We start from the raw sequence: 12394 nt of genomic DNA on the forward strand, positions 1-12394 counted from the left end.
TTAGCGCATCTAGGTTGCTCGGGGGCGGCTAGCGTTCGGCCGGGCGGACACCGCCGGGACCGCGCGCTCGCCCCACCCGCGGGCGTTAATCATTAGCGGCGTGCAAGCCCCCCTCCCGCCGCCGCAGCCTTTACCCCGGCTTCCAGCTCGCAGCGCCGCGAGGTTGCCCCCGTCCCCCGCCGAGCCGCCAATCGCGGGATTCCAGTCGGTGGCCCGAGTCTCCACCCACTGGAAAAATTCCTGGTCCGCCCTCCCTGTCCCCTCCCGCGGCTGCTGCCGCTCTGCTCGGCCCCGACTTCCTGCCGGGCGCTGGAAGGCGCGCGCGGGCTGGGGTCGCCGGGGGCCGCGCTCGCAGCTGGCCGCGCCCCGGCCGCTAAGGGGCTGGCGGTGGGCGGGAGCGGCCGGCAGCCTCGGCCCCTTCCCGGAGCGACATTCAAACTCGCGCCCGCGTTGCGGCGGCGCCTGGGTGGCTTCGCGCGCCGTGCGTTCTGGATCCAGCCGGGCGGCCGCTGCTCGGTGAGTGTCCGTCGGTTCTCCCCGCGTCCTCTGCGGGCGCAGCGGGCCGAGCGGCAGTGCCGGAGTGGTTTTGAAGCCCTCGCCCTCCCGGGCACCCGCCCCAGCCCCCTGCGGGGTGAGGACTCGGAGCGGCAGAGAGGGGCCCGGGGCCGCGTTGGCTCCTCCCAGGGCGACCCTCCAGGCCGAGGGCTGGAGCGCGGGAGGCTCGTGCAAGGAGACATTTTTCTGTCCTTTAGCCCCCACCCCGGAAACGAAAGGAGCGAATGCGCCCGGTGACTCCCAAGAGGCGCAGTTTGAAACACGGGAAGCCCTCGAGGCGGCGCCCACCCGCGCCCACTGCGCGCTCTTTTGCCCGAGGGCTGGTCCTTGCCTCGGACTGTGGGCCCGGGAGGGGTGGACTCTTCTGGGGAAGGACCCGAGCCTCTGGTCCCGGGAGCCCAAAGGCGCCAGCAGCCTGTTCCGGGTTGGTGTCACACAGTACTCGCTCTGGGAATCTCAGCTCGCGTCCTGGAGGGATTAGAGTGGGTGCCAGCAATGGGGTGTCGGGGAGCCGAAAGCACAGAAGCCACTGCCTGCCACTGCCTCCCTCGACCTCACCCACTCCCGAAACCGGTTTGGTTGATTTTCTCCTTATTCGCAGCCCTTTGGTTTGGAACGCTAGGAGGAGGCGTGCAAACTCGAAAATTTCAAGACGTTTTTAGGTAGCTACTTTTACTCTTTGGAGCTGCTTTTGAAAACAAAAGAAAGAACGGAGTGGGAAATGTAATGGTGGGAGGCTGGAGGGGTGTGGCCTGGGGTGGGGCGGTGTTATAGCGGTCACTGTAAGAGTTTCACCCTCGAAGTCACTTGCCTGTCTCCTGTTCTGGGGCTCCCAGGAGGCGATCCGGATTGCAGCGTCCTACAGGGAACCCTGGACTGGGGGTTCCCAGAGTCTCCTCAGCCCTGCCTCTGCACGCAGCTCAGTCACACCAACCTTGCTCAGAGAAATAATGAGGGAGAGTAATGACAGCCTCGAGGGCTCCCCACTGAGCACATTGCCGGCCTCCCTTAAGGCAAGTGCCTTTCTAGCCTCGCCTTTGCTGGACTGGGAATGGAATCCTGAGTGACGTAGCTGGGAGTAACTTCACCCTAACCATTTCCAGCAGAAAACCTAGGGAGTAAGAACCCAAAAAAGGTGGACCCCTTCCCTCTGTTGTTCACCCTCTTCCCTGTGGTCCTGGGATGCCTCATCTCATCTCCTGCTGTTAATACTCCTCTGTCTCTGCTGTCCCCACTCCCTTCCCAGAAGGCTGGGCAACCCCTTAGATCCCTGGATGTCTTGCTCTGGGGATGGGACAGGGAGTCTGCGTGGGACAGGGAGTCTGCGTGGGGTAAACCAAGTCCTAGAAGCAGAGGAAGTGGTTTGCTTAAGAGCTGCCTTGGGCTTTTCTACTGCATTTTATTAGAAGTGACACACTGGGGAGAGTGGGAAGAGCACAGGCATGGGAGCCCAGCACAGGATTTTGCCTCCGCTTTAGTCCTGGCTCTACTGTATCGCATCAGATTGCTAGAGTCATTTGGGCTGGAAGGCACCTCCCATGTGCCTATGCCATTTACACATGCAGGCAGCAGAGCCCAGAGATGTGACGTGACTGGAGCCTGGCTCCTGTTGGCCAAACAGGGACCAGAACTCAGATTTCCTCATGGTCTAATCCATGCTTTTCCCAACATGACCTGAGCAAGTCACATACTTTTTTTCTGACTCAGTTTCCACATGAGTAGAGTTGGGTACTTGCCTGCATTTCTTCCCAGGGGCTGTGGTAAAGATCAAAGGAAGCCACATACGTGGAAAGTGCTGCATAAACTCCTATACAAAATGAAGGGCTCACTGTGGCTAGGAGGGGCCCTCAAGAGCTTTACAATTTACTGGATACGTCCCATGTGTGCCACAAGGAGACGGTAGATACCAGGAGCCAATGGTGGATGTTTACACCCCTGGCCTGTCATAGCTCCAGGGTAAACATTTGCCTTACCAAATCCACAGCTCTCCCAGGGTCACTGTGTTTACCCTGGAGGTGGCCAAAGGCCATGGCCTGAGGCATGACCAGGGCAGGAGGGGAAAAGGAGCTGTGTTCCAGATGTATGGCTTGCCCCTTCACCTCCACTCTCCTCTCAGAACCTTGTGAAGGCTCTGGTTCCAAGTCTGGGGGTTGCTACAATCCCAGGCCGAGCGCTGACTTTGGAGGGTTAATTGGGAGACCAACTCGCTATTCCCTGTTGTGTTGAGGGTTGAGAGGACTCTGGGCGTTGGGAGGGTGCTGCCTTTGCAGCTGCACTGAAGGCTGTCTTCAGCTCCTCATCTGCCCCCCTCTCCCCATCCCAGGCTGCCACTCTGGCCCAGGCCGCTGCTCAGTCCTGCCTCTCTGGCCAGCTGCATGTCCATAGGCCTTTGTTTCAGGGTTGTAAGCCCACCCTCCCCAGCAGAAGCCCTCAGGTTGGGGCCCTGGCAGCTGGAAATCACTACTGCCAGCAGGAAGGCTTTACTGGAGTCCACAGGGGACCTGGCAGACCTTCATTTCCTCTTGTGGGTCCCATCTGGAGCCCCCAACTTGCCTCTGCCAGATTCTCTCACCATCTTTTCTCATCTTTCCTCCCCTGAATGGATGGATCATGCTCTTTTTCTTCCTACACTCACACTTCTTAGTTCTATTTTAAAGGATTCATTCATTCATTCAACGGTTTTTTTGGCATCTACTATATATGAATGCTGGACTCAGAGGACACAGCAATGAACAAAATATATGACAGTCATTGACTTCATGGAGCTGGCTTCTGGTGGGGGGAAGCTGTCAATAAGCAAGATAGATAGTGGAAAGCAAGTTAATGATAAGCAGAGCAATATGATAGGGAAGGTGGGTGTGAATTGTCATGGAGGGGGTGAGGTGGCATTTTTAGATGGGGTGGTCTGGGGGTCATCCCAAGGAAGGGCTAGTTGATAATACCTGAAGGAGGAGTTTCCCTTCATCACTGGTTTCCTTTTCCTGAAACCCAGTTCAAGCAACTCACTGCAGGGCTTGACAGCTTATTAGCACTGCGGTGCTAAACTCCTTTGAGCCTGTGTTTCTCACCAGTAAAATGGAGTTAGTCATCATACCTACCACATATGGTTTTGTGAGACTGAACAATGAGCTAATGTGTGTTAAAGGCTTAGCAGAGCCTATAGAGGTCATCAGTAAGTGATAGTCTTTTATTTTGTTATTTCTCCAACCAAATTCTGCAGGGGTAGCCCAAGATATTTAATGCCGTTGCTAAATGAAAAGCTTTCCGTTTCAAGAATTAGGCAAGTGGGGAATTAGAGGCAGGTGAAAATAGAAACCCTAGTTAGTGCAGACTTTCTAGTTGGTGAGACTTTTCAACCATATCCTAGATTTTGGGGGGTTGAGGATGTGGGCCTCCCAGGTGTGTGTGCTGCTTCCCCTGCTGATAGGGTGAACTGGGGGCAGCCCTGACTCTCCTCCCTTGCTCTGGAATTCCCCTTGCTTCCAAGCAGCCCTGATGAATCACACCTTGGTTCCTGGCCTCTCTGCCTCACAGCTGGGAAGCCCATCTGCCCCTCCCCCAACGTCCTGTAGATAAATTACGCTCTGAGAGAGAGAGAGAAAGGGATGGTGAAAACGAGGGAGGGGCAGGGGAAAGCTGCGCAGATGGTGGGTGGAGCTGTTTTAGGAGAGCCTGCGGAGGTGCAAGAGGATTCTGATGGAGGCTTAGAGGCAGCCCCAGAAAAAGTTTCAAGAAGTGTCCACCATGGGGCTTCCCTGGTGGCGCAGTGGTTGAGAGTCCGCCTGCCGATGCAGGGGACACTGGTTCGTGCACCGGTCCGGGAAGATCCCACATGCCGCGGAGCGGCTGGGCCTGTGAGCCATGGCCGCTGAGCCTGCGCGTCCGGAGCCTGTGCTCCGCAACGGGAGAGGCCACAGCAGTGAGAGGCCCGCGTACCGCAAAAAAAAAAAAAAAAGAAGTGTCCACCATGGACCAGAATTTTGAGTAACAGAATGGACAGGCACTATGAGTGCTCAGAGTCTGGCTGGACTCGGCTCAGCTCTGCACTGCTTCCACCCAGGCAATCTGAGGAGTCTCTTCCCCTCTCCGCTGGAACCAGGACCTTAAAGGGAGGGACCTGATCTCAAAGCCTGCGGTCAAAAGCTGCGGTGAGCCGTTTCCTGGGGGCCTGGCCCTGGCTCAGGAAGCAAGGATGGGTGGTGGAGGGCGGGTCCTGGGGGAGTGTCATCAGCCAGACCACTCCCTCTAAGAGCCCTGTCACCATCCAGCAGGAGCTGGACAGCCAAGCGGGCCCTGTGGTGAAGGAGCTTCCCGGGCTTGCCGGTTGGTGCCTGGAAACCAGGTAAAGCTACATATAATATGGCTTCAGAGGAAGTGGTTGGGAAGGTCCAAACAGCCACAGTTGTGGCGCACGGGCTTTATGATGTTGGGTGACCTCAAGTCAGAGGAGAATGAAAACTGGGTAGGGTCAGCTAACCTGTGATCAGAAGGAGGAGGTACATCCAGAGAGGCTGGCAGCTCTCTGGGTGCTGGCTGTCTGGGATAAAGGCTGGCTTTGTTAACAGGGTCTCTGCTCTATTCTTATTTTGATTAGCAGCTCTCTGAAAGCAGGGACCCTGTTTGAGTCATCTTTGTTCCCACAGAGCATGGAGAACAAGGTAAAGTGTCATCAACAGGGCATGATGAGCTTGTGCTGGGGTCCCACCCTGAGGGCAGTCTGGGCTTGGTGATCTCATCTGCCCCAGTTTTTGTTCCATGGAGTTAGAGGAAGAAGTCAGTGGTGGGGTCAAGCCTAGCCCTTGGTGGGATGTTGTCATCTGGGAATGCCAGCCAAGGGAGAATGGGGCTTCTTATAGTTCTCTTGCTGGCCTTTGGGGAGGGAGCCCTCCTGGCTTAAGCTCAAGGAATGGATTTTTAAGGACTCTCAAATTCTGTTTCAGACTCTGGGCCAACCACAGGACCTGAATGAGGTACTGATGGGCACAGTGGTAACTGTGCATGTAGCCTTTTGGGGAGATAGAGTTTGAGGGTACTAGGGGTTGCTCTGATTGTTGCTGGAGTTTGGCTGAGACGGGAGGGAGAGATGCTACAGGAGTGAAGTCTATTTCACTATGGTAACGGGATCTCGGGAGGGAAGATGGGTTCTACAGGTACTGGAAGCTCTTAAAAAGTCATATCCTTTACTCCCCAGGCCAGGAGACTGTGTGTGTGCGTGTGTGTGTGCGTGTGCGCGCGCACACATAAATCAGAGGTTCTTGACCAATAGATGTCAAGTGTTTATTGAAAGGAAAAGAGAGCCAGTATTCTTGTGGTCTCTATTCTGTGCATCGCTACATCCCCAGTGCTTGATGCATAGTAGGATTCCAATAAATATTTGTTGAATAAGTAAAACCCTACTGTGTGATGAACCTTTAGGAATTAGAGAAAATTTCACGCTCTTCACAAATGTTCTAATCCTGTCTGGAAGTATCTAGGATAGAGTATAAGATTCTAAGAAGTTGAACCTGTGGTCAGCTGCTCTGGCACAGGGGCAAGCAGCTCTGTATTCCTCCAGCCTGGGCAAGTGAAAGAGTGCCTGGGGTCACTGGGACCAGTCCTCCCGGGCCTGCTGAGAGTTTGCCCGCATGAGTGTTGTGTCCAAAGTGGATGGTAGGGTGTGCTTATAGTCTTGAATATAGTTCATCCCATAATATGTCCTATAGTATCCCATAACACCTCTCCTACCCTATTCAGAACATGGCCACCCAGTAGCCTTGCTTATCTGCATGGAGCCAAGAAGGTCTCCAGATCAGCCAGGACTCAAGTTCCTGCATGTTTTTCACACCAGCTCCCTAAGACCCTGTTTGACTTTTTTTAAAAAAATAAATTTATTTTATTTATTTATTTTTGGCTGCCTTGGATCTTTGTTACTGAGCGCGGGCTTTCTCTAGTTGCGGTGAGTGGGGGCTACTCTTCGTTGCGGTGCGCGGGCTTCTCATTGCGGTGGCTTCTCGTTGCGGACCATAGGCGCTAGGCGCATGGGCTTCAGTACCTGTGGCGCGCGGGCTCAGTAGTTGTGGCGCACGGGCTTATTTGCTCCGCGGCATGTGGTATCTTCCTGGACCAGGGCCCGAACCTGTGTCCCCTGCCTTGACAGGTGGATTCTTAACCACTATGCCACCAGGGAAGCCCTGTTTAACTCTTATATAGGAGTTGTGTCATCCTATTTCCAAGCCCACAACTGAAAGGAAGCAGCAAAGGAGAGTGTAAAGAGACCAGCATAGAGAGGACAAATGACCACAATGCAACTGAGAGTTGACACTGAGAGTGGACAGAGATTAAGACACTATGCAAAGCAAGCACGAGCGTAAGAGCCGCGGGTCATTTATTTAGGGGAAATGGCTTGGCACGCCTTGGCCCTTGGGGGGATCATTATTTTGATAAATGATGCTTTGCTGGTAATTGTGACCCTGAGTCATCAAGAAAAGGTTAAATGATGTTCCCTTGACTGTTTAGGAAGGCAGGGAAGGAAGCGTGTAACATGTTTTTAAAAGATGGCCCAGTCAGATTGACTAAAGTTTTTTAAAGTGTTGACTCTTAGGTAATATCTCTAGTCCTCTCAACAAGGCAAAAAATAAGTGGTGGTACCCTCAACTACAGATAAGGAAACTGAGTCCACCCACACCAGGTAGGTAACTTTTCTGAGATCTCTCAGCTAAGACTTGGCAGGGATGAGGTCTGAACTTCTAAATGACTCTGGAGCACGTGCACTGAGCTTTACCCCAGACTGTTTGGAAACCGGGCACACTCTTGAAAACATGGCTCTTGGACAGCTCTCTCTGCAGGGGTTCCGGCTAGTCAAGGTTTTACTGTGTTACTGTGGAGCCAGGATGGGCCCAAACTTAATTCAGCTCCACCCATAGCAGACTGCCAGTTATCCTAAAGGGCGCTTGCCTCAGTGGAAACAAGAATGCCTTCAATACATTTACATTTTAAGCACCTACCTGGGTGCCACACAACACTTGCTGAGGCCAGAAAATGATAGGGAGGAGCTGCCATTTCAAAAATCCGAGGCCTCTTTCCGTCAGGAGCTTTTGTTCCTTTGTTTTGGTTCTGGGCGCTGCTGAAAGATGCTGTGCTGTGCAGTCTCCGTGCTGTTGTTCCAGTCTGTCTCCAGGGTGGCGGGGCCCGCCCCTGTGTAGGAACCCCTACCCCCATGTTCCCACCATCCAGATCTGGCAAATGGTAATTTTATCCTATTTACTTCTCTCATTTATTATAGAGATAGAATGTTACAGATGCAACTGAAGCTTTCTTTTTCTTTCTAATAGCTTTCTCTTCCCTCCGTCCCACCCCAGAAGTAACATTCTCTTGAATATGGTGTTTATCATTTCTATGAATGTTTTTATACTTTTTACTGTTGTCTGTAAGTAATTTATAGTTTCATGCTGTTTTAATTTTGTCTTGTATAGCATCATGTTGAATGAACATTGTTGTCTAGATTTACCCATGTTGAAATATTTAAATCTAGTTTATTCGGTGAACTGTTATATGGTTTCTACTGAATATTACAGTTCCCTTATGGACAGACATTTAGGTTGATTCCATTTTCTCACCACTATAACTAATAACTGTATTTATCATCCATGTGCCAGTCGTCTCTACCATGTATATCAGTGGTGGGATTACTGGGTTATAAATTTTGCTTTTCAAGATATGGTCAAATAATGTCCCTGAGTGATTTGTAACCAATTTATGTTCTTACCAGAAACATGAGAGCCCCTATTTCACTAATATTTGGATTGTGTCTTGCAATCTGGTAGATGTAAAATGGTATTTTAAAATTAATTTATAAATTGTTTTTTTAAATAAGCACTTTTGATTAAAGATAGGGATGAGCACTTTTCATGTTTATTGGCTAGCCATGTTTATTATTCTGTGAGGCTTTGCCCTTTACGTTAAAAAAATAATTTTTAACCAGGTAATGTATTCATATGATTCAAACCTTGAAAGGTAATGCAGTTAAAAGTCTCCAACATCTGTTCCCTTGCTCCCAGCTCCCCACCCTGTGACAAGTTAGAGGTTCTTGGTACTTTTTCAGAGTTTTAATTGCCATTTTCTTTTTGATTTTTAGGAGTTAAAAAGTATATATATATATATATATATATTTATGTATGCTAAATAAATGATAATAAATAATCTTTTGTAGGTTATATTCATTACATATAGCTCTGGATTGTCTTAACTTTATTAATGTCATTTTTCATAGGGAAGTTTTAATTTTAATGTTGCCAGATTTGCCAGTCTTTTGTTCATACTTTCTGTGTCTTGTTCAAGAAATCTTTTCCTACTCTGATTTTACAGAAACATATTTAGTATATTTTCTTTTTGAATTTTGCTTCCACACTTACATTTTAAATTCACCTGGAATGTATTTCTTTTATGTGACAATTGTTCTAAACTCTGGCTACATGTTAAAGCCTCATGAGGAGCTTTTTAAGAAAGTACTGTTGTCTGAGCCTTATTTCAGATCAGACCAATAAAATTAAAATATCTCAGGGTGGAGCCTAGGCATGGCTATGAAATGCCCCAGGTGACCTTTATGTCCAGCCAAGGTTGAGAACCACTCAACATTGTAAGATGGAACTGATTTTATTTTTTCCAGAGGAATAGCCAATTTTTCCAGTACTAGTTATTGAACAGTCTATGCTTTTCCTGCTGACTTGTTACCGTTAAGATTTGATTGATAACTTTATTGAGATATATTTCACATATCTTAAAATTCACCCATGTAGAGTGGTTTTTAGTATATATTCAGAGTTGTGCAACCACCCCCGCTATCCCCGCATCTTTTTTTTTGGCCAGGGGGCCCTGTTGCTCGGCTTGTGGGATCCTCGTTCCCCAACCGGGGATCAAACCTGGGCCCTCAGCAGTGAGAGCTCGGAGTCCTAACCCCTGGACCACCAGGGAATTCTCTCCACTATGTAATCTTAAACCATTTTTATTACCCCTAAAAGAAGCCCTGTATCTTTAGCAATCATTTCCTATTTCCTCCATCCCCTAGCCCCAGGCAATCACTAATCTACTTTTATCTCTCTAGATTTGCCTGTTCTGGACATTTTACATAATGAGTTCATACAATATATAGTTCTGTTGACTAGCCTTTTTCATTTAACGTAATGTTTTCGAGTCATCCGTGTCGTGGCGTGTTATCAGTTCTTCATTCTTTTTTATTGCCAAATAATATTCCATTGTATGGGTATACTACATTTTGTTTATCCATCCATCAGTTGATGGACATTCTACCTGTTTCCACTTTTTGGTATTATAAATAATGCTGCTATGAACAGTTGTGTACAACTTTTTGTACGCAGCATATAGATCCCCTAGCTTCTATATGACCTACTGGGAGATGATTATTTACAAGTTAACTTATTGAGGAATTGCTAAATTGTTTTCCAAATAGGCTACACTATTTTACATTCTTTTTTTTTTTTTTTGCGGTATGTGGGCCTCTCACTGTTGTGGCCTCTCCTGTTGCGGAGCACAGGCTCCGGACGCGCAGGCTCAGCGGCCATGGCTCACAGGCCCAGCCGCTCTGCGGCATGTGAGATCTTCCTGGACCGGGGCATGAACCCGTGTCCCCCACATTGGCAGGCGGACTCTCAACCACTGCGCCACCAGGGAAGCCCTACTGTACCTTCTGGTCTTACCAGCAATGTGCAACGGTTCTAATTTCTCCTCATCCTCACCATTACTTGTTATTGAACATGGTTTTGATTTTAGCCATCCTAGAGTGAGTAGGAAGTAGATTTAGTTGTGGTTTTGGTTTGCATTTCCCTAATGATTAATGATATTGAGCATCTTTTCTTGTGCTTATTAGCCATTTGTATATGTTTTTTGGAAAAATATCTATTCAAATTTTTGCCCATTTTAAAATTGGGTTTTTTTTTTATTGTTGAGTTGTAAGGGTTCTTTATATAGTCTGGATATGAGTCTATTATCAGATTTACAAATATTTTCTCCCATTCTTTCTTTAAAAATTTTAATTAAAAAATTTTTTAAAACTGAGGTGTAATTGATATGTCATTATTGGTTTCAGGTGTACAACTTAATGATTCAATCAATACTTGTATACATTGTGAAATGATCTAGTCCACTTTCTTTATAGTGCCGTTTGAAACACAAGTTTTAAATTTTGATGAAGTCCAATTATCTATTTTTGTTTTGTTTTGTTGCTTGTGCTTTTGCTATTGTATCTGAGAAACCATTGCTCACCCAAGTTCACAAAAATTTACCCCTATATTTTCTTCTAAGAGTTTTATAGTTTTAGCTCTTATATTCAGGTCTGTGATCCATTTTGACTTAATTTTTGTGTATGGTATGAACTAGATGTCCAAATTCATTCTTTTGCATGTGAATATACAGTTGTCCTAGCACCATTTGTTGAAAAGACGATTCTTTTCCTATTGAATGGTTTTGGTACCCTTAATGAAAGTCAATTGACTGTAAATGTGAGGTTTTATTTCTGTACTCTCAATTCTGTTGCATTAATCTATATGTCTATCTTTATGCCTTGGTAACTATAGCTTTATAGTCGGTTTTGAAATTGGGAACTGTGAGTCTTCCAACTTTGTTCTCTTTCAAGATTGTTTTTCTGGCTCCCTTGCTTTTCCATACAAATTTTAGGATTAGCTTGTCAATTTCTACAAAAATACCAGCTAGAATTTTGAAAGAGATTGGATTGAGTGTGTATATCAATTTTGCTAACTTTAAGAATGTTAAGTGTTCTCATCCATGAACATGGGATGTCCTTCCATTTATTCAGGTCTTTCGTTTCTTTCAATAGTTTCCAGTATACAAGTCTTACACTCCTTTTGTTAAATATATTCCAAAGTTTTTAATGCTTTTGCTGATGTTATAAATGGGATTGTTTTGTTTCTTAATTGCATTTGTGGGGGTGGGTGGGCTGTACCATGCAGTTTGCAGGATCCTAGTTCCCCAACGAGGGATTGAACCTGATCCCTTGGCAGTGAAATCGTGGAGTCCCAACTACTGGACTGCCAGGGAATTCCCCTTAATTGCATTTTTGGATTGTGCACTACTAGTATATAGGAGCAGAAGTGATTTTTTGTGTATTGATCTGGTATCCTGCCATCTTACTGGACTCTTTCATTAGTTCTAATCACTCTGTTGGTGGAGTCCTTAGGATTTGCTATATATAAGATCATGTCATTTATGAATAGAGATAGTTTTACTTCTTTTTTTTCAATCTGAGTGTCTTTTATTTCTTTTTCTTGCCTAATTTTCATGGCTAGAATCCAGTACAGTGTTGAATAGAAGTATCATGAGGGGACATTCTTGTCTTATTCCTAATCTTAGGGGGAAAGCATTCCTTCTTTCTCCATTAAGATGAAACGCCTGTGGGTTTTTTTGTAGTTGTTCTTTGTAAGACTGGGGATGTTCCCTTCTGTTCCTAGTTTGTGTGGTGTTTTTATCATGGAAGGGTGTCAGATTTTGTCAAATGTTTTTTCTGGGTCTATTGAGGTGATCAGGTGGTTTTTATATTTTATTCTATTAATATTTAAAATTATATTAATTGATTTTTGGATGTTAACCCAATCTTGTATTTCTGGGATAAATTCACACGGTCATAGTGCATACTCCTTTTTATATGTTGCTGGATTCAGTTTGTTAGTATTTTGTTGAGGATTTTTACAGCCACACTTATAAGGGATGTTGGACTGTAGCTGTTTTTTTTCTTGTGATATCTTGTTTTGTCTTGATAACAGGCCTCATAGAATGAGTTAAGTGTCCCTTTCTCCACTGTTTTTTAAAGAAGTTTGTGAAGAATTGCTAT

The 12394-nt window shown here is 47.0% G+C and overlaps 1 protein-coding gene across 10 annotated transcripts in view; it reads left to right on the forward strand.

Moving 5' to 3' along the window:
- Positions 1–332: 332 nt before the first annotated feature.
- The window catches only part of PLEKHG3 (pleckstrin homology and RhoGEF domain containing G3), a 42727-nt gene continuing 30665 nt past the window's right edge, over positions 333–12394 (forward strand). For 7 of the 10 annotated variants that reach the window (XM_082616973.1, XM_082616976.1, XM_082616974.1 and 4 more), the window contains exon 1: positions 400–516. The gene's annotated coding sequence lies outside the window, so the exon portion shown is untranslated. Of the gene's footprint in view, positions 517–12394 lie in introns of all 10 variants that reach the window. The other 3 variants (XM_082616977.1, XM_082616979.1, XM_082616972.1) reach the window with 1 other exon arrangement.

Source organism: Mesoplodon mirus, assembly GCF_964341445.2.
Source record: "Mesoplodon mirus genome assembly, chromosome: 4".
Classification (NCBI taxonomy): domain Eukaryota; kingdom Metazoa; phylum Chordata; class Mammalia; order Artiodactyla; family Ziphiidae; genus Mesoplodon; species Mesoplodon mirus.